Source organism: Ictidomys tridecemlineatus, unplaced genomic scaffold (genome assembly GCF_052094955.1).
Source record: "Ictidomys tridecemlineatus isolate mIctTri1 unplaced genomic scaffold, mIctTri1.hap1 Scaffold_75, whole genome shotgun sequence".
NCBI lineage: Eukaryota > Metazoa > Chordata > Mammalia > Rodentia > Sciuridae > Ictidomys > Ictidomys tridecemlineatus.
Window position 1 is genome coordinate 322,138 of NW_027525461.1, and position 22,370 is coordinate 344,507.

The window sequence follows — 22,370 nt, forward strand, 5'->3', positions numbered from 1 at the left end:
CAGCCTTTCAAAAGGGTAAGCTGGTAGTGTGGGGGTCAAATGTGGCAATTGCACATCCTATGATCCAGCTGTCCTGCTCTTGGGTAGATGCCCAGAGAGATGATCACAAGGATAATTATGCGGTCATGTGCAAAGAAATTAATTGTAGTGACACTCATTGCCATGTTTGTGTATCCAGATTTGAGTCAATGCACATGACCACTTTTAAGAAGATGAATGGGAACACGGAGTGAGTATATGCACACAATGGGATATTTGTGGCAATGGGAAATAATGCATTAGCTGAGCACATGACACCCCTGGGCCTTTGAAAACACGGTGCTTTGTGAGGTGGGAGACAGAAAGAGACTTTTAGCCAATAGAATTAGTATTTTTTAAAAAAATGCACACAGAGGCTGGGGATGTAATTCAGTGATAGAGCATTTGCATAGCATTTGCAAGGCCCTGGGTGCCATCCCCCCAGCATCACAAACAAACACACATAAAATTAAAAAGCATCAAAGCAATATATGCTTCATAAAAACACATACAAAATAAGTTTCACATGGAGCACAATGGTTGGCATTTGGAAGTGGAGAATATTAATTAAAAAAGAGAGTGAGGATGAAAGGAAACAAGAAAATTAAAAAGCAAGAAAAGTTTGTGCAATGATGAGAAATTACCCTGAAAGGATATAGCAGTGGCCTTCTGCTCCTGGAGGCCCAAGCTGTAAGAAAACAAAGCAACCAAGAAAGAAAAAGTTGTATGGTCTTGGTTGAATCTAGAAAAGATATTTCTAAGATGTGAGTAGGTGGTGTACGGACCTTATACTTGTTGGAAGGGAATAATTTCCCCATGGTGAGGGATGGAGCATGAGCATGGAGAATCCAGGGCTCTGAGATCCTCTCATGCAGGAATTGATCTTAAGAAATTTAGAAAATTATATGCTAAACATCCTGTCTAGTACTAGGATTTGGGGAGAATTAAGGGTCTATGCCACTCCAAACCCACACCCCACAAGGGAAATGACAGAGAAGCTCTTCTGAGGCTTTAAGGGAACCCACAGAGACCCAAGGGCAGGTACCAACATTGCACTGAGTAGCCAGGCTAGGAATGGCAGATAAGGCCAAGCCTCCCAGATGCCCAGAGGGGTGGGAAACCTTTGGGGAGCTGCTGAGGAGGGGGCTGCCTGCCTTTACCACAACAAATCATTGAGGCAGAGGGGAGACTCAGGGAAGTCCACTACACCTGCTGTCATATAGTATTGTATTTAACAACAATAGGATCATAATATAGTCATATTTCTGAGCATCATGGAGGATTGATTTCAGGACTCACCAAAGATACTAAAATTCATGAATGCTTAAATCCATTATATAAAATGGTATAGTATTTGCATATAACCTCCACATATCTTCCCATACAGGAGAACGTAAATGTCTAGGAAAGTTGAAATACTTAATATAATATAAATAGTTGTTATATGTATTGTTCCAGGAATGATAAGAGCTTACATGTGCAAACATCAAGGCCTAAGTACATTTTTAATTCTCAATCCATTGGATCCCAGGATGCAGCTCCCTCAGAGGGCAACTGTTCAGGTTCTAACACACTGGGGGCATGAAGCAGCATCCTCTGAACATTGTCCTTGTTATTAAATATTCTTCTATAATGCCTATAATATTCTTTGATAACTCCATATAATGGTCTAATCAAAGATCATAATGTAGGGCACATGCCAGTTACTTTGCTAATTGCTGGGGTCCAAGTCATCCCACCACCCTGCTCTTTATCCCATTTCCCAAGGTCCCTTTACCAACTAGGTTCAGCCATCAGGAAACACTGCAGAACACTAAAAGGTGGGAGGGAGAGAAACCCTGGTAACTCTACATTCCCCACCCAGTTTTGTGGTTCCAGTTACTGCCTCTTCACTCCCCCTGACCCCAGCTTTTGCACTCTGATCTAGGCAGCAGGCTAGAAGCACCTTTTCCTTTTTTTTTTTTTTTTTGGTTTCAGGGATTACATCCAGGGGTGCTTAACCACTGAACCATATCTGCAGTCCTTTTTGTATTTTATTTAGAGACAGGGTCTCACTGAGTTATTCAGGGACTTGCTAAATTGTTGAGGCTGGCTTTGAACTTGCAATCTTCCAGAAGAAGCTTTTTTTTAAGTTGTCAATGGATCTTTATTTTTTATTTGTTTCTATGCAGTGCTGAGAATCAAACCCAATGCCTCACATATGCTAGCTAGGCAAGCGCTCTACCACTGAGCTACAACTACAGCCTCAGAAGCAACTTTTCTTGATGTCATAATTTCTGGGTTGCTTCTCTGTAGTATCTGGCTTCTCCATTTTCCATCACCTGTTTAATCACATCACTGAATTATAATGTTTGAAAAAACTAGAGACAAGTTTTTACTATCTGGACCCTGAAACAGGGTGAGCCAAACAGTTTATTTTTAGCTATTATAAACCATATAATAGTCAAAACCTTAGTTCCCAATGTGTATTTCCTTAGCACAAATTTCTGGAAAATTATGTAAAACATATATATATCACCTATTTCCCCACTGAACAGGTTCTACCAATTTATACTTTGACCAATTTACCAACTTATACTCCCATGGTCTCAACACTTTGTTAAAAACAATAGGAACTAATTTAAATTTTTCCTTTATCATTGGCTCTATTATTCTCTTAGCCTTGATCTTTTTCCTTTCTCAGTTATTGTCAAGCAATTTTCCACAGAGATGTGGAATTCCAGGAGGAGGGAGGGGTGCTAAGGATTATTATTATTTTTTTAAGTTGTTTGAGAACCAATGGGAATGGTTGTGACCAGTATGAACAGTCCTGGCTTCTGTATCTCAGGAAGGCCAAGACTTGGGCACAAAACTTTACAGTTAATGTAAAAAAAAATCCCAATCCAACGGGGTCCTCTCTGCCAAGGAAAAGCTGAGGGGACTGTGTTTCTAACACAAAAAGATGACTCCTTATAATTTAAAACAGGGAATAGGGGGAAGCAGAGAAGTCCCTTCCGAATTCGGGGGTTCTATCGCTGACAAGCCTCACAGGTGCGACAGGACACGGCAGTGATGAGCGCGGCCCCCTTCCTGCTGCCGTCCTCTGACTCCAGGAAGGACACTTCACATTTAGGGGCCAGGTCCTTCACAGTCTCATGCATGACTTTGGCAAAACTGGAAAAAGGGAGAGAAAGACAAAAGAACAAAGCACTTTAATAATGACAGATTTGTGTGCTCAGAGGTGAGAAGTAATGTTGGCAACACACAAGTAATTAAGAGGAGGAGCACAACAGCTACACTGTGGGTCTATTTATTTGTACCAGAAAATTAAGCCTGGGAGATGCTAATAATCTGTCCAAGTTCCATATCACAGTGTACCCATTTAGCTCTTAACTCAAGGGAGCTAAGATTTCACTCTAGAAAAAATGCCTTGGAATTCTGGTGAACTGTGCTCTTAAAATGAATCAGTGAAAGAAGTTCAACAGTCCTGTGAGCCACCTATGAGTCTTGCAGAAGTGTGTAACCTCCTCTGCAGGGGAGGACCAAATCCTGTGCATGTGGTTTCTATATTTTCCAAGGGTTATTACTTCACATCAGACCTACACTGACTCCAAAATGCCACTGAAGGCAAGAGGGGCAGATGTATAGGGTTTCTGTTAGGACATTACAGAGATCACAGATCATCTTCCTATGGGACTGGAAAAAGAGACAGTCACCATCCAACCCATCCCAATCCAAGAGGGTCAGGATGCCCTCTCATCTGTGAAGCTTAGGATGCCCAGTCCCAGGGTCGGGAGCTAGGTTTCCATCCCTGCTACAGTTTGGATCTAAATGTCCCTCATGTAAGAGGTGGGAGGTTTTTAGGTCACTGGGGCTATGCCCTTGGAGGGAATTGTGGGACTCTGGTCTTCCTTTTTCTTTCTTTTCCACTTTCCAGTCACAAGGTGAGCAGTTTGGCTCCACACACACTCCTGCCATCATGTGCTACTTTTCCACAGGCTCCAAAGCAGCAGGGCCAACCAGCCTTGGACTGAAACTTCTGAAACTGTGAGCCAAAATAACCCTTTCCTCTTTATAAGTTGATTATCACATGTATTTTTTGACAGGAAGAGAAAGCTGAATAAAAGTCCCTTTCCCAACCCTCATCTGGAGCCAAGACTCCTATTTTTACAATGAGACTTATCACTGAGGAGAGGGACGTGGATTTTTGGAGGTCCCTCCCCCTCTTTTCACTAATAGTGCAGACTCAAAGAGCCTCTTAGGTCATTAAAATAAATGTGGTGACAGCTCAACTCATTATATCATAATAGCTAAACTATGGAACCAACCTAGGTGCCCTTCAATTGATGAATGAATAAAAAAATGTGATTTATATTAAGAAAATACATATACATATATGAATATTACTCAGTCTTAAAGATAAATGATGGTATTTGCTTGTAAATGGATGGCGCTGGAGAATAAGCTAAGAAAAATAAGTCAATCCCAAAAAACCAAAGGCTGGTGATTTTTCTGATATGTGCATGCTAATTCACAATAAGGGGGTTGGTTATGGGGACAGAAAGAATAGTAGAATGAATCAGACATTACTACTCTATGTACATATATAACTATAAAACCAATGGGATTCTACATCATGTGCATCCAGAAGGATGAAAAATTATGCTCCAACTATGTGTGATGTATCAAATTGCATTCTACTGTCCTGTATAAATTAAAATAAAAATTGAAAAAAATCAAGTAGCTGCTATGTAGATAGTGTATAATACTGTCCAAATATATTGAAACTATGTTTATAAATAAAAATGTTGATATAAACATTTTGATTTAGGAAAAAAATACACAAATGTATTTGTGGGAGAGGTGGTCTCAGTTTAATCCAGGATTCTCCACCCTCATTTCACCCCGTGGGTACTGTGCAGGCTGGGCACTGCTCTACTCCTTTAGCTTTTAGCTTAAAGGCTTTCAGAAGAGAGTATATGGGCTACTTCCTCACTTCAAAATAAATTATACAAATAGACAAGTGAGAGAAGACAGAAGCAAAATGGTAATAAGAAGGGAGAAAGGAGAAGACAAGGGAAACAAGGAATACAGTTGAAAGAAAGGGGAACTTGATATTTCCATATTGAGGGCACAGCAAAGGGCCAGGCAGCAATCCCTTTCAGTGTCACAGGCCATAGGGTCTGTCTGTGTCTACTCCTCATGGGTAGTATGAAAGCGGCCATCGACAGCACATAAACACATGAGTGCCACTCTCTTCCAATAAAACTTGATTTACATGAGCAATCATGGCTATTGATTGCCAATTCCCTGACCTAGATCATAGGGGGAGAATCTTGCTTGAGTTCCAGCATGTTTGCTAGAACATTCACAGCAGCACTGTTTGTAATATGAGTCAAAATCTAGAAATAATCCACATAGTACACACTTGGGAGGCTGAGGCAGGAGTATTGCTCAAGACCCAGCAGTTTGAGACCCTGGACAACATAGCAAGACCCCATCTCCAAAATAAATAAACAAACCATAAATGCTGTGTGAGAAAAGCCAGTCACAGAAGAAGCCATGTGATTCTATTCATGGCAAGTTCAAAAATCATGCTCAATTTCTAGTATATGTTTACTAAACAATATAGATGTGTAACATAGAGACTCGGGAAAAAAAAAGCAAGAGACTGAGTTGGGGCAGCCCTTATTTCTAGCAGAGTAGGGAAAGGGTGCAATTGCAGGGCGGGGTGGGGGGCAACACATGTCCAATACTGAACACAGGCTTGATTCTGGTTCTGATTACTGATCTCCAAATTACAAACATTAAAAACAACTATTTAATAATAATTTTCTATAAAGTTAAAAGGGGAATGGGGACAAAGACAAAGCGATAAAGGTCTGGGGTCAGGAACTCACTGAGGATGTAGAGGGTCCCATCCACACCCACTGTGACTTTGAGGGTGTCCAGCCCACGGTTTTCCTGTATCTTGTCCACAAAGACAGCCATGCCTGAAAGACAGAGCTGGGCTGCCCGCCATGCCACCACGGTGCACACCTCCTTGACGATGATGCTGTCGTCACAGGTGCTCTCAAGGCCCAAGTGGTGCAGGATGGCACAGACTTGCAGCAGGGCCAGGCAGTCTCTGGGGTGGAAGGGAGACGGTGAGTGGTCAGTCAAGAGCAGAGAGGGCTGGAGACCCCTCTCTGGTTGGCTCTTTTATCCTGAGAGTGACAGGAAATTTTAAAAGAAGGTCCTCATTCTACTTTGTGCAGGGAAGGTAGAACACTGTCACTACAAAACATATCCAAAACCAAAGGAACTTCATTGTCTACTCATTTGGAAATAATAAAGACAGTGGCCATGCTGGCATGTGGCATTTCTAGCTGTAGAACACGTTTATGTCCCTTCTCTCATTGCTGTCCCTGGGTCTTCAGGAAAAGCATTAACTCACTAGCATTACACTCCTGCTTGATTTCCATTCCCCACACTGGGTAGTCTGCATTCTGCTTGTGTCCTTTTTATGAAATAGATGCACATAAAATTGTAGTGAGAAAATAAACCCTATTTTATAAAGAAAACTATTTTAGAGACCTAGAATCATCTCCTCACCCATCAACTGAGCAGACTCTATTCACTGGTGCAGATGCCCTTGGGGCCCACTCAGGTCAGTTACCCAGTTCCTGGTCTATGCTTTGAGAGTAACCATAGCATTAATTTTTTAAGGGCTCTGAAATTCACCATTCTAATTTGGAACAGAGTTTTCTGCCATTAGACCAGAGGACAGAGGCTTCAGTCTAACAAGACACAGCATAGCATGATTCTGCCCTGCCTGATGTTTACTTAGTCCTTGATAGAGTGAAGCCTGTCCTCTTTAATCAATCCTCATTGCCTGATTGTTGCAGCCAGCAGTGAAGAAGAATCCCCAAGCCAAGCATGGATGCTTCATCACATTATTTTCCTCTGCACATTTTAATTTACATCCTATAATGGGGTATCTTTCTTGTTCTATTTGACCTAAATATACAACAATATCCCTGTTCATGTCCCCATGCCATGCTCAGCACCATCTTTCATGTGTGAGCCACTAGACTGACTTGTGTGAGCCCTGCTCTGATCTCACTTGAGCTGTGAAATCCTTCAGCTTGTCTGTCCATGAGAAATACATAGGACATGACCGCATCCTCCTCCAAACTCTAAATCAACTCTCACCTCTCAATCTGAGACAACAACTTTGTTTCAAAGATTCCCCTTGTCTTGAGCTGCTCTGAGATGTGACCGCGGAAGAGCAGCCCACGCTTGGTGAAATCGATAAGGATGTTACGGACAATCTCGCCCAAGTACATGCCACTGATCAACTTCTCAAACTTGTAATTCATGGAGGTTAAATAGGAAGGTGGTGTGATGTGTTGAGACAGAACGGAAAGTGGAGGACAGCATGGCAGGAAAGGAATGCCACTTAATTCACTTGAGCAGGATTCCTAGTGTCCTCTCACACTGATCCTCCACCTTCAGCAAAACTGAGCATGTGCTGTCTGCTCACACCCTCCCCTCACCCGACCACCATCACCACCACCACTCATGGAGCTTTGTGATGCTGGCCCTTGAGCAGTTCTGGCAAGAGAGGGTGCTTGACGCTGGATGGCTGGAGGAGGAAGAAAGGATTTGCTCCTGTGTGGGTGCCCCAGCAATGCTGTTTTACCCTGGCAGCAGCAGTGGTCCACTCATCATTTTTCCCTCACAGACTCAGCCCTAGGTTTTGATCCCACCCCCACCTCCGCTTTCCCGAGCCTCGAGGTGGAAGCAGCTTCCTCATGTTTACTAACTCAGAACTTTCTAAGAAACCCATTGTCATCTCAAGATAATAAGCTTCCTTGCAAATGCTATGGTGGAGTCTCCGATAACTTATTGCTGTCCAGTTCTGGAATACAAGGCCCTCACCTAGTTGGGTGCCTACCTCTGTTTGCCCAGGTTGAGCGAAAGATCATCCACAGCCTTGTCAAATTCCGTGCGGAAGTCGTCCAGGCATCCATTGCCCTAAAGCCCCCCCCCCACTCTATGTTGACGCACATCTGCCCCTCTTCTCCATCCACCAGCTCCACATTTCACATCTCCTCCATGTAGCAGGCGTTGCTACCCATGCCTGCCAATCACAGGGACACCAGGTCTCACTCAGCTCCAGCCTCCCACCCATCCAAGGCTGTACCCCCCGCCCCTGTGGGGAGGATGGTTGATAATGTTACCAACAATGAGGCCAACCTCACAGTGAGGGTCTTCATAGCCACAGGTTATCATAGTTCCAACTGTGTCATTAACCATAGCCACCACGTCCAGGTCAAACTCCTAAGAAGGCAGAAGCAGATGCCTAGTCCACAAGTGAACCCCAAAATTCTCCCTTCAGACATTTGCAAGGACACTTACATGTATATAAAATACATCTCAAATGCTGTGGCTCACTCCCTTATTTCATACTAGGCTTGCTCAAGGCTTGCATGAAGACTTCCTTATTGTGCTGCTATTAAGATTGCCACTTCCCTGCTCACTTTATCTGCTCTCCTTGTCCAACTTCATTTATCTTAGCCCTTAATAACAGTTGCCATTGGATTATGGGTTTATGTTTGAGAACAAACGTTCTTTTTTGTTTTGTTTTGTTTTGTTTTGCTGTCATTCCTGAATCCCCACACCCAGAACAGAGCTTTATGCACAGTGGACACTCAACCATTGCTGAGCTGAGTGATTACATCAATTTTCCTGCCAGCCAAAGCAACTGCACTCAATGTTGGCCCTCACAGATCACTTCAAGCATCAAGGAATCAATGCATGGGGTCTCCTTTACCTCTCGCCTGTGGATCACTTCCTTCAGCAGGGTGACCATGTCCTCACCCTCGCATCCAGATGCCTTGAAGCCTTTGGTCCACTTAAGGAGGATACTCTAAAAAGCACAGAGAAGACCTCAGAGAAGGGCTGCTGGGTCATTTCTGGGCTCTCAATCTTTTAAACTAGACAGATTCCCTGGAGTAACTAGCCATCTCACCTACCAGTGATCCTCAATCTAAGGTTGTTCCTAAGGTTGCTGCTTGGATTTACTGAGTACTTTCTGTACACCAATGATGGTGCATGATATATGCTACACCATTTAATCCCCACAGCCATCTTTGGAGAACATTTATTATGATCACACCCACCTTTTACAGGTAACCCAGGGACCCAGGTGACTTGCCTAGGCCTAGTTTGAAGCTAAAAGTAGGACTCACCTCCAGACCTGCTGACTCCAAGTAATGGCTCATAAGCACTGTGCAAATGTCCCAATACATGTTTCCTTTACTGGGCAAAGCAGTTTTGCCCTGTACCTGTCCTTCACTTAAATCAGAAGGGTCAGTACATCTCTTAATTTTTCATACTTCCGTATCCAGTGAACGAGTACCTGGACACAGCTGGGGAAGTGTCTAGGCCTCACATTTCTTAGTGAGAAAGCTCTCTAAGGCTTCTCAGAGTCCTCTGTGGGCCCATCTTTAATGTGGCCCTTGACCATGTCACAGGGCCATCTGGAAGTAAATGCCCGGTGGCTTTTCACGTGGGAGAAATCTTTGTTCACTGGAGCCCTCTGTGCTGCCGAACACCAGGAACCAGTGTCAGCAGTCCCAGATCCATTTCCCAAGAGGCTGGACCCATCAGTGGACTGTGTGCTCACTACCTCCCACTTGCATGGTGTCCCCAGGCCTTGCTTGGTGGTTCATGCCCATCACCTTGGCATCTCATCCACCTGGATGTGTCACACCATGATCAGATCCCAAGAGACTCAGAAGAACAAAGCGCATTCCTGTGGAGCCTTGGTTTACACACTCACATCCAGACAAGGGTGTGCTCACCTCCACCCATCTCTCTCATCTGCACATTAGCTTCATATCTCTGGCAAAAGTTTGACGCGTTAAAATTTATAGAATGTCCAAGTAATATCACTTCAGGTAATCCTTATAAAAAGACACCAACAGGCCCCAGCAGCTGGGGAGACTTGCCCAAGGCCAGTGGCGAGTAAGTACAGCCAGAGACCCTCAGGCCTCCTGAGCACCTGCTAATACCTCATCATCAGGATGACCTCATCAGCTAACAGATAGAATCGTCTTTCCCTTTGTTTGCTGTTCATTTTTATGATCCTAGACATAACATGTGCTCTTTACAGAAAATTGGAACATACAGATTAAGATCCAGCAGGATGACTGTTCTATTCAGATAAACTACTTCTATTCAGATAAAAACAGTTATCATACCCAATAAAATATATAAATACATGGTATGAAAAGATAGTGTCTGTTTAAAATAAAATAAAATAAAAATTTGTAGGAAAAGTCTGGAAGGACCTTGTTGGAATATTATTTTTACTTTTCTATTAATCATTTTTTCTTCTTTTCTATATAATATAGATATTATAATTCTCAAAAATTTAAGAATAAATAAATAAAACCTCTCCCCATCAAGTCATTCTTCTAATTTGCTCCAAGTACTCCTCACCTCCTCCAGGACTGCACTCAGATTATCACCTCACTGCGTCTTCAGAGCTGTAGTATCCCATTGCCATGGTCCAAACAGCAGCTCTTACTTTCCTGAGCTTGCTTCAACAGCCCAGTTTGGAAGCATCTAAGGCAGGAACCATGCCTTTTGCACCTGGAAACTGCATCCACAGCACCATAACCCTGCAGCATGCATGCAAGTTTCTACATGACTGGCTATGTCAGAGAGGAACCACTGTTCAAATAAAAATACTCTAATATCGAAGCCATCAGCCCAGATCCCAGCATTGCCTACTCAGCTGTCCTCCATCTCTTTATGTACTCTTATCCAGAACATCTGGGAACACCAGATCTTCAATTCCTCTTTCATTCATCCAAGGCAAGTTGAACAGGAATGAGAGGCAAAAGTGAGTCTAGAAAGACCAGAGCATCCACATTTACAGGAGACAAAATAAAAATGCCTGAGCCTGTAAAGCCTCAGGAGCAGGAGAGAGAATTTGAGCTCATGGGCTCAAGACATCAGAAAAACAGAATTCAAATAGTGGCTTGGCTACTCCCAAGCTAGATGACCTGGAGCAAGGCACCAAGTACCTAAGTAGACCTTATCTTCTTTACTGAAAATTAGGCATATGAACACTTAACATAGATGGTTGCTGTGAGGATTGAATGAGATAATGCACATGGGAAGCTAAATGTATTATGTGGCATACAAATAAGTGCTTAAAATATGTGAGTTTCATGTTTTGTTTTAGCATCACCATCATCATTCTTCCAAAGAAAGTTGGATCCTAACTAACCCATTTAACCTTCACCAGCCTCAACCAACTTATTCTTATCAATGTGCCCTTACTCCCCAAGGGTCACTAGTGCCCTTCTTTCACTCATTAAGGTCAATAAAGCCCATAGGAGAGCCCTGTGGGAAGGCACTGTTACCTCATCCAAGCTGTTCTGCTGGCAGGGGAAGGAGAAGTTGAAACCCAGAGGCAGAGACACACCCTTCATGCCCATGTGCTCCAGAAAGTTAGTGATGCATTGGATGATGTGGTCAAAGAGCTGTGGGGAGAAGTTGGAGCACTAAGAAAGAGGCCCTGGCCTAGATGGGCTAGCCCCAACAAGACCTCAGTAGGAGCTCAAGGTTTCTATCCAGAAGAAATGAAAGCTCAGGCACAAACCCAGAGAGCAGCCTGGGCCTGGGGCGCACCAACCTTCTCCAGGTCCATGGGTGAACAAGGAAAGAGCTGTCATTGAAAGCAAGAAGCTTCCTGGGCCCTCCTGGAGGCTCCATGCTGCTCATCTCCTCGCCTGTGCCATGCATGACCTCCTGTGGGATGGATTAGATCTTGTTGTGCATCTCTACTCCTCACTGCTTCCCATTTCACACACGCACTAGCAGGACCTGGAAATTGGTTCCTACAAGGTCCAAGGCCAAGAAGTCCCCTTTCTCTGGAAAACAAATCCAAGGAGGTAATGAGCTGGGGTGACAAAGAGTGACAGTTTATGTACCTTCCCCTGACAGGGCCCACTCTACAGCTTCAGCAGCCTCAGGGGGTGATGGAGTGTGAGCTCTATTTAATGATGAAGAAAAAAAGATGCCCCAGGATGAGATCTCTGCTGGCTCCTTAGTGACTCTCAAATGAGTCCACATGCTGGGGGCCCAGAAGTCAAAGTGAGCACTGCAGAGCTCTGGGGATGCTGATAGAGTACATTTAAAACTATCTAAATATGCTATTTGTGCCAAATCAAATACCACCTTAGGTTAGATTCCAGACTAGAGAAGGAAAAAGAGAGTGTAATTCTTTAAAAGAATTAGAAGGAAAATCTTTTAAAATGAGAAAAACTTCCACCATTAGGCAATTTCAGTGTGCCACAAGCCTCACACACAGTCCCCATCCAACACTTAGGCCATCCTAAGGGATACAGTTCATTCCTTTCTTATGGATGATCAAAATCTGGCTGAGATGGACAACATTACTTATGTAGAATCACATCAGTAGAAAAAGGGAGAAGGATCAAACCCTAGTCTCTGGAACCTATACTAACTGCTACATTGGCCTGCTCAGCAATCATTTTCTCTGATTTGGGAAAAGACCTTGATTTATTAGGTTACAAGACCTACAAGAGGGTTTATAGTGATAAACTCAACTCTTCCAGGGTAGTGCAAATCAGTCATGAATGCTGTACAGACCAATGGGCATAGCTGTGTGCTGGTAAAACTTTATTAGCAAAAGCAGGTAGTACAGTATACTGACCCTTGAACCAGACCAAGTAATGGTTGTGAGCAGTGGCTCTGGTACCTAAATTCCTGGATTTGAATCCCAGCTCTGACTTTTGCTAGTAGCGTGAACTTGGGCAAGTTTCTTAACTTCTCAGGCCTCTGTTTTTTGCCACATACAGCAGTTGGTTAATACACAAAAGTAACTACTAATCTTTAATAGCTAACAAATGTTAAATAAATTAATAGGCATTAAGTGTGTTGATACATAGTAGGTACCAGTAAGTACTGTTTGATTTTAGCTGAGGTATGTCTGGTTGACTCTAGTATTATAGTAATATAGCTTCAAAAACAGGTGGCAGTTCAAATGTCCAAGGCTAATGCTAACGGACCTCCCCAATCATCGATGCTAGGACAAAGGCCTGCCAGGAGAGCATCTCTGCTGCATACCTATGCCATCGGGGGTATCACACACGTAGGTGGGCAGCATCTTCACAGGGGAGATGGAGTGTGTCTCCTTGTTCATACCTCGCTCCATTTGAAGCTCCATCCTCCTCTTGACCTCCAGCAACTGCTCATGGCTCAGTTTTAGAGGCTCCAGGGTCTTCTGGTGGGCTCTTTGTTGATCAGCCAGTCGGTAAGCCATCGCAGTCACCATGGCTGCCCCTTTGCTGCTGCCACCCTCAGAGCCGAGGAAGTGAATGACACAGTCAGGCAACAGCCGACTTACAGCCTTGTGAAGACGCTTGGCAAAACTGTAGCCGCCCAGGTGAGATAAGAGACAGGTGTCCACATTTAAGGTCAGTGGTATAAATGGTTGCACAATGGCTCACTGCTTCAGCCCAAAAGTTGGGCCTGCAAGAGCAGAGGCTGCCCTCAGCCTTCTCCCTCCACATTTTCCCATGTTAGGAATCCCTGTATAAAACCTCAGATGACCGCCCTGGTGGGGTTTATCCCCCACTGAAAGGAAAGGACACTTCTTGCAAAACACTGTTCCCTATGTGCAGTCACAAAAAATCTCCTCTGCCCAGGAGATTGCAATCAGCCTCTGCAGTCTAATAGAATCAGGTGGCTCTAACATTACCCATTTTTCATGTTCCATAACTCATTTTATTTGAAGATGTAACTTCTTCTGCACTCTCACCTCTCTTTTGCCAATTTCTTCCAACCATCTCAAGGTATCTGAACAGCTAAAGATAACATGTTATGTTTGGCAAGAAACTCTCCAGGTGATGACTGCTTTGAGGTATCGCTCTGGTAATCCAAGTGTGGTCCGTGAGCCAACTGCCTCATTGGAGGCTGTGAGATGCAGGATCTCAGGCTCACCTCAGACCTTCTGAACCAGAATCTGCCTCTTAAGATCCCCATGTGATTCATGTGCACATTAACTAAAGTTTGGGAGGCACTGAGCTAGGAGATTAGGGGACCTCAGAGCTGAGACCTTCCACAGTGACCAGCTCAGTTAATGATGCCATATTGACCTGGCACTCATGTTAGGAGAAATTAAATGAGTGCAACAAGAGGCATCTTCCAGGTCCCAACTGAAACTTGAATATCTGGATATATATAACCCAAGGGATCAAAACATGCAGCATGGCATCAATTCAATACCCAAATCAGAGGCTGGTAACCCCCAGGACTGAGGTGGTCCCTGGCAGAATACATAGCACATATGTATAACCACCAAGAATCATAAGAGTAAAGAATGAAACTCTGTCTTATAAAGAAGAGGGTGGCCAAGAAGAGTACCCAGCATGCAGGGGAGCTCTGAGTCATCATCAGCCTTCAGAAATCACCTCCACCCACACCAGGAATGACATCCTCCAGTAGCCACTTGCTCCATTGGGAACTATAATTCTACAAAGACCCCCGACACCTTGGGATGAAAAACAGAGCTGCCCGATGGAGTCACCAGGTCCCAGGTACTCTGGGACCTCCTTCACTCCTGGGCCCAACATGCTGACTCACTGAAGGTGTTTCTTGTAGATGGAGCCATCAATCCCAAAGGTGGAGCGCACCCTATCCTCACCCTTGCTCTCCTTGATATGCTGCAGCACAGCAGCCAGGGTGGCTGCACACAGGTTGGTTGAGCGTGTGGACACAATCTGGCAGATCCCTTGAGTGGCCACACAGTCCTCCTGCAATGGATTCAGACCCAGCCACACCATCACCTGGTAGGCCTTCCGGATGCCATCCTTATCGCTGGGAATGAGAAAGATAGTGTGTGTGCACTTGTCTTACCCACTGTGGCCAACAGGAGGAGGGTGTGGGTTGGCAAGGAAGCCCATCAGCTCCAGCAAACCCCATCTATCAGTGAGGACACAATTTCTCTTATGACCTTGCTACCTGTTTGTGAGCAGGGTGGGGACAACAAGGAGGGAATACAATGCAACATCGTCACCTTGAGGTATCTTTCCCAGACATCACATACACACACACACACACACTCTCTCTCTCTCTCTCTCTCTCTCTCTCTCTCTCTCTCTCTCTCTCTCTCTCACACACACACACACTCACATACAGTGCTAACCTGGCTCATTTTTCCCCCAGTAAGTAAAACCAGTATTTCTTTTCTGTGTGCTAATATGAAGATAAGACCTGGTTCATGGACCTTCTGCACTCTTTTCATTTGCCATTTGCTTGTCTTAGGGTAAACAGACAGAATCTCTGCCTCTATAAACAGTCACCTCTAAACATGTGCCAGCTGTGCTGCCCATCTGTTCTCTCTAAAGCAGCCAGAGTTTGTCTGTGTCTGAAGATGGTGGGAAAAGGTAGGTGATTTGACACCATAAGTGCCCTTCTCAGGGGAGCCAAATGCCTCACTAGATTGAGTACTATCATCCCCTTGGGGTGTAGCAAGTTTAGCCACTGTTTAAAGGTTCCACTCAGAACAAAGTCCTTGGAATGCTTTCACTGCTCCTTTTGGCACTGAAATCACCTCCTCTCTCTACCTGGTTCCTCAACTAATAGGACCCCCTCTATTCACATGAGGAAATAGCAATAATGGAAAACTAGCCCCAGCTATCAGGATACTATGGGCCATCCTCACTCCCACCCCCGGGCTGGACTAAGAGTGGGTAAATATATCTGTGGGCATCCAAGCACCTATTTTTCTGTTTTGAAGTAGGGCTCAGGGTAGTCCCTTTTGAGAACTGCTGATAAGAAAAGACATGTCAGAAATTCAGGAGAAGAACAAGGATATAGATGCAAACAAGTGTTAAGGTGCCCCCATTAATGCCTCCAGGATTTAACCCAGGGCAACAGCCCAAGTCCCTGCATGTGCAGGCCAACTGTTTCTAGAACCCTGAGTCACTTCATTAGCATCACCCTCAAAATCCACAGGAGCACAGACAAGTAAGTAGAGTGAATTCACAGACCCACCATGGGTAACCTTCAAGACCCTATTGTGGCCAGGTGACATGGAAAATGCCTATAATCCCAGCAGCTTGAGAGCCTGAGGCAGAAGGATCATGATTTCAAACCCAGCCTGAGCAACTTAGTGAGGCTCTAAGCAACTCAGCGAGACCTTATCTCTAAACAAAATATTTTAAAAAGAACTAGGGATGTGGCTCAGTGGTTAAGCACCCCTGAGTTCAATCCCCAGTATCACCCCCCCCAAAAAAAAAGGCAATCATGTGGACCTCCTGCTCAAAGAGTCAAAAGCCAATGCCTCATCCATGTTCTCCAAATGCCTCTCCCCATAACCAGACACTCGGTTATGGGGAGAGGCATTGGGACCAGAAACTTACTCTTCAATATCTGAGACATCTTTGGTTTCAAAGCTGCCTGTGGTGAGCAGTTCTGGGCTGAGCTTCCCCTGGAACAGCAGATCTTCCTTGGCCATCTTCACCAGGATGAGCCTTACCAGCTCCCCCATGTACATCCCACTGATCATCTTCTCAAACCTGCAGGGAAATACAGACCAAAGCAATAATACCCCCCCACCGTCCATGAATGCACAACTTTCCTAGGGAGGCAAGACACAAATATGTGAGATTCAGCATGCTTTAGAGGACAGTATGATTAAGGATTAACTTTTTCAGGTGTGTGTCAACCTGACAGCTGGGGGGCTGCAGGAACTGTGGGATTAGGACTGACCCTCAGGCTGGTGAGTCTTGAACAATGGGAAAAAACAGGATTTAAACAGATGAAACAACCAAGTGTATAGAACATTCTGGACAGACTGAATTTTAGGTAATTTAATTTTGTGTAGGAGAATGTTTTTTAAAATTTCTTCTCTCAAAAAAAAAAAAGCTTCTTTGAAATAGAATCTCACGTAGAGACCCAATATTTTTTTTTCAAGAGGAAAAAAAATTCAACCTGATTAAACATAGGCACAAGCCTCTTTAAGGCAATTTGTGGATTCCTGAGAAAATGGTGGGGTGGGGAGACAAGTTGGGGCAGGAAGATAGAGAGGCAAGATTACAAAAACAAATTAGAACAGCTCTCAAAGAGTCTGGGGGTAAACACAATGGAAGTTTCGGAGCAGGCTGGTGATAGAAGAAACATGTTTTAGAAAGGCAGAGATCAGCTCCCAACCTGAGGCAGTTTGGTAATTTAATTTTGCAGCACTAGGTGACACTGTTTTCTTTAGAAGTCTTTCCAGTGACGACTATGTGGCAGAGGAAACTCAATCTCTTTTGGGCAAAGAAGACCCATTGGTCTCTCAGAAAGCCTCTGGGTCTTAGAGAGAGGAGGCTCCTAGGGCTACTGGTACTGTCTAGGACTGGCTTCAGTGACAAGGAGGCCCAGAGCAGGGGTGTGGAAGGGACTTGGACATTACCTACAAAGAGACAACTTAGGCCAAGTCGGAAAGCATTGGAGCTAAGGGACAGGTGGCAGCATTTGTTCCGAGCACAAGGCACATTGAAAATGTCAAAGCACCAACATGGGCACCTGCCTTGGGAGTAACCTGGCTTCAACAGTGAGGATTCCACATCTTCACATGTGAAGCTGGTTGTATAGAAGCTAAGGGAAACACCCCCAGGGCAAGCGGGTCTCTACAGTGTGATGTCATCGCTCATGATTTTGGGGCTACCTCAGCTGACAATTTGAAAGATGACTTCCCAATCTTTTTTTTTTTTAATGGATAAACCAGGAATATGCTGTCAAGACCTGGTGGGGAATTTTGTCTTTTGATACTTCAAAGGGTACAGGGCTCTTTGGAATGACATGGGCATGTCTCATTAATGGAGGCAGGCATTGAGTGAGTGACTTCTCAGCTCATAAACCTCTGGCCACCTATGGCAGACACAACTGGTATGTTCCTAAGTTCAGGTAAATGGACTCACATTTCAACACGTAAAAAAAAAAAAAAAAAAAAAAAAAAAAAAAAAAAAAAAAGCTTATGACTTAATGAAACCAAGCTTTGAGGAAGAAAGGACTCCCCAGTAAAGCAAAAGGCTGCCCACCACTGACCTGGTATATAGGGCTAGTTTTCCTTTCTAAATAGAGATCTGTGCGAAAAGACTTCCCAAAACAGTCCCAACACCAAGAAGACCATAGAGATGCTGCATTGCTCAAAATGTTTTGTAACTATGTTTAGTGCTTGTAGCAATCCAGTCTCAATATCTTCAGAGACATTTGGCAAACGTGAGAATGAAATAAGGTTGTGTAAGAGTCGAAAATAACATAAAACCAACTCTGACCTGGCTGGAGTGTAGAAGATTCAGGTCACAAAATGCTGGGGCCTTTTATCCGATCTACTTCGAGATTATGGTTGGGCCACAGACCAGGGGTGGAGCCCAAAAAGGCTTCTGAGAAGCCAGCCTTTCCATAAGCCTTCATCAGTCTGCAACTGAAGCAGGAGGCCCTGGGACTCTGTGGGTTGGCAGTGAGCAGCGATATGATATAGCCTGGTCCTTTGTGGGGTGCAGTGGTTGAGAGCTACTAAGGGGCTTTTAAGAACTAGGATATGGCCTTCCAAAGTGAATGTGTTGAAGGATGATTGGGTTTATCACTCACGCTGGTTTTAGAGCCCTCTCAGCAATTTATATTCCCAAATGTTCCCATAATTGGTGGGTACCTTGGCAAACTTTGGGGGACAAAGTAAGACTATAGAGATGACCTGAAAACAAATGCCCTGTCCCTGAGCAGCCCCAACCTCAGTTCCCAACACACACCCCCAACCCCTCCCCCCAAAGGCCCACTCACAGTTGCTTCCCAGGGTTCAGTGAGCCCATGTCCATCTCTCGGTCAAACTCCGTGCAGATGTCATTGAGCACGCCATCGTCCCCAAAGGCCCCCCACTCCATGTTGATACACATCCGCCCCTCGTCGCCCTCCACAATGTCGATGTGGCACATTTCCTCCATGTAGCAGGCATTGCTGCCAGTGCCTGACCAAAGCAAGGAACTGCTCAAGCACCTCCCTATGCATCCCTCCCCTGCCCCCATCTTCCTATCACGCTACTGTCCAAGGCTGCTCCATATTAGGATCCCTTCCTGCAGACTCCTGGACTACCCAATATATGATCCAGAACTCTACTACCCCCAGCTCCACAAGCCTTGGCTTGGCCCTCCAAAGACACTACATTGTTATCTTCAAATATAACCCAGTCTACAGGTCACTCCCTTCTTTTCAGCCCACTCCCCCAACTGCACATCCGGCTCTCATACCCAGAGCTCACTCACCCACAATGAGACCAATCTCACAGTCTGATCATCATAACCACAAGTCATCATGATCCCAACCATGTCATTCACCACAGCCACAATGTCAATATCAAAGTCCTGTATGAATGAAATGGAGGGTTATGACCTTCACCATCACATAAGGGATGGATACAGGATGTGAAGATGGAAAAAGAGCAGCAAGACACACAGCTCAAGTGCAACAGGCTTACTAACCCAACTCAGAGCCAAGGAAGGTGCAAGCTGGAAAGCTAGATCCACACCCAGGTGAACATCGGGCAACTCACTCCCACCCTGCTTGTTCTCATTGTGGAGAACCATTTTCCTGACTCCAGCCCTGTGGTCTAGTTTGTAGCCATTACTGCACTAAGAAAAGTCAATCTTGTTGGCTTCTTCTACTTCTCTTTCTTCTCCCTCTCACCTCCCCTCTTCTTCCTTCTCTCTCCCTTTTTCTTTTTCTCTCTCTCCCTCCCACTCCTATGACAGAACTTTATCTTGTCCACTCTCGGCCCCATTGTACTGTCATGTCACCATTATGCCAACTTCCTTACTTGAAATGATATGAAGTCTTCTTCAGGACTGAAGGTTTTTTCTTGCACCAAGACTAAGATTACTTTCCACCATGTTAATCTCAAAACCCCAAAGGCATCTGATCATATATAAAATTACTGTGTAATAGCAGAGAAGAAGAATACCTCCCCTTAAGCTCTACAAAAGCTTCTCAGGCTGAGTTTGAGCACAGACTTCAGGGTGAATCCCAAAGGGCCTGCACACCTGAGGTCCCACCAATCCACACTCACCCCTCTCTGCTGGATGGCCTTCCGGATCAGAGCCACCACGTTTTGCCTTTCACACCACTGGACTTGAAGCCCTTGGTCCATGAGACCAGGAAACTCTACTACAAAACAACTAAGGAATGAATATTGATTTTCTACAATTTAAACACAGGCCACATTTTGGCAGGCATCATTAGTAGAGCTCTCTGATGCCCAGCTAAAGTCATGATTGAATTTGTAGACTGTCTCCTGACTAGCGGAGGAAAAAGAAACTCAGGATCCTCCCAGGTTCAGGAAAGGAGATCAAATGAGTGATTCCTTCAGGATTTACTACCTCTAAGAAATAGAAGGAGCAAACTTTAGACTTGCCAAAATAAGATATGTATATCCTTGAATCATTAACTCATGAAGCAACCTTCTTCCAAGACCTTTAATCAAAACACTCAGGATCAAAAGAGTTCCTAGCTTTTCATTCCTGTCGCCCTGGGTGGGATTGGGACACTGTGCAATAGGTGTGAAATGCAGAGTAACAAAGAGCACCCACCTCCCCGATACTTTTTCACCCCTCAACACCTCCACACACGCACAGTCACCTGGAGCCCAGAACTCTAAATACTGAATCCTTAGCTATAAAATCCCTCAGTGCTACTGCCGACACCACAGCAACAGATGGCCACCACGGCGTTCTTCCCAGTCCTCCCAGCTCCAGAAGCGAAGCAATGCAGCAAGTCTTCTGAAGAACCCATCTTACTTCATCTAGTTTACTCTGGTGGCAGGTGAATGAGAAGGTAAAGCCCAATGGGAGCGTCTTGTCTTTAATTTGGAGCTTATCCATGAAGTTGGCCAGGCATTCAGCACTGTGGTCAAATAGCTAAGGACACATGATACAGGAAGATGAGCAGGCAGAATGGCAAAGAAATTAAGACCTTGGGCTCACAAAGGAATTAGTTGAATTTGTACCAGATCCTCTTACTCTCTGAGTCTTCATTTGTTTTTCATCGAAGAAATGGGAATGGTAACTAGACTGCCCATAAAAAGTTCCCCAAATGATTAAAAGAGTCAGTTCATATAAGGGCTTAATACTAGTTAGTACTCATTAAAAGCTGTCTTCCATTTAGACTATTTATCTAAACATCTGTCAAAATAACCCTGAGAGGAAGGGGTAAATCGTGGCCAAAGTTATCAGAATATCCTCACACGCCCTACAAATAGGACATCCTTTGGTGGCCCTGGCAGACCCCCCAGACACAAATTCCTAGCCAATTATCTTACCAGAAAGGAAAGTTCACCTCACCATCAGGTAGTACTTCAGCATCCCTGTTTCTTGTGACTGGGGGAGTGGTGGAACATTCTGTGTTGGCATTCTATGAACCAACTTAGCAAAAATGAGTAACTTTTTTCTATTTTTTCCTCTTTTCTAGAAAACTAATCACCTAGGGGCAATCCAAAGAAGTTATCTTTGTTTTCTACTTTCAAAAATGGAATACTCAGTTCTCTCTGAAGAGCAACAAAGAATAGGGTTTTGTTGGTGGGCACTCTCACAACTGTGATCACACTGAGCAGGACCCACAGCTCCTCAGCCCTGGAGAAAGCTGCATTCACAATGAGCCAGGTTTTTAATCAGCCCCCCCAAAAGCCCCCTGACTTCCTACTTGGCCATTCAGCACCCTCAAAGAGAAGTTGGTGACCTCCAGATGCTGAAAGGATGAGGCCAGAGAGGTCCTCCCCACCCAACATTCCTACCTCCACTCAGCCTCCATGTGTAGACATTCATACTTGTCCTGCACCGCACCCACCTTCATCTGGGGATGCAGCAAGTGGATCTCATCTGACTTCATGTGCTTTAGCCTCAGTCCATAGCACTCAGCCAGCTGGATGTTGGGCCAAATCCACCCACTTAGCAGGATGGAGGTGATGATCTCCTGCAGAGAGGGACACAACTCAGGGGTGTTCCTTGCTGGGCTCCCCAGGGTGTGATTCTCTAGGGTGGGATTCTACCTTAATGATGTACTTGTTTCTGATTTCCTAGCACTTAGTGCAAGATGTGGTACACAGTGAGCTGTATGTTGTGAATGAACAAATGCTGTTCATTTAGTCAAAATGAGACAGAACTGAGGAGACAGCACAGGTGCTGTGCTTCTGCACTGCATTCCAGTTGAACCAGTTAATACTCACTGAGCACCTGCCATGTCAAAGCACCTTCTTAATTGTTCCCAAGTTCACCATCCTTACTGAGTACTGGACCAGGCACTGCTAAATACTT

The 22,370-nt window shown here is 44.6% G+C and overlaps 1 pseudogene; it reads right to left on the reverse strand.

Moving 5' to 3' along the window:
* Positions 1-2,973: 2,973 nt before the first annotated feature.
* Positions 2,974-20,972, reverse strand: LOC144374573 (hexokinase-2-like; annotated as a pseudogene).
* Between the last annotated feature and the right edge of the window lie 1,398 nt (positions 20,973-22,370).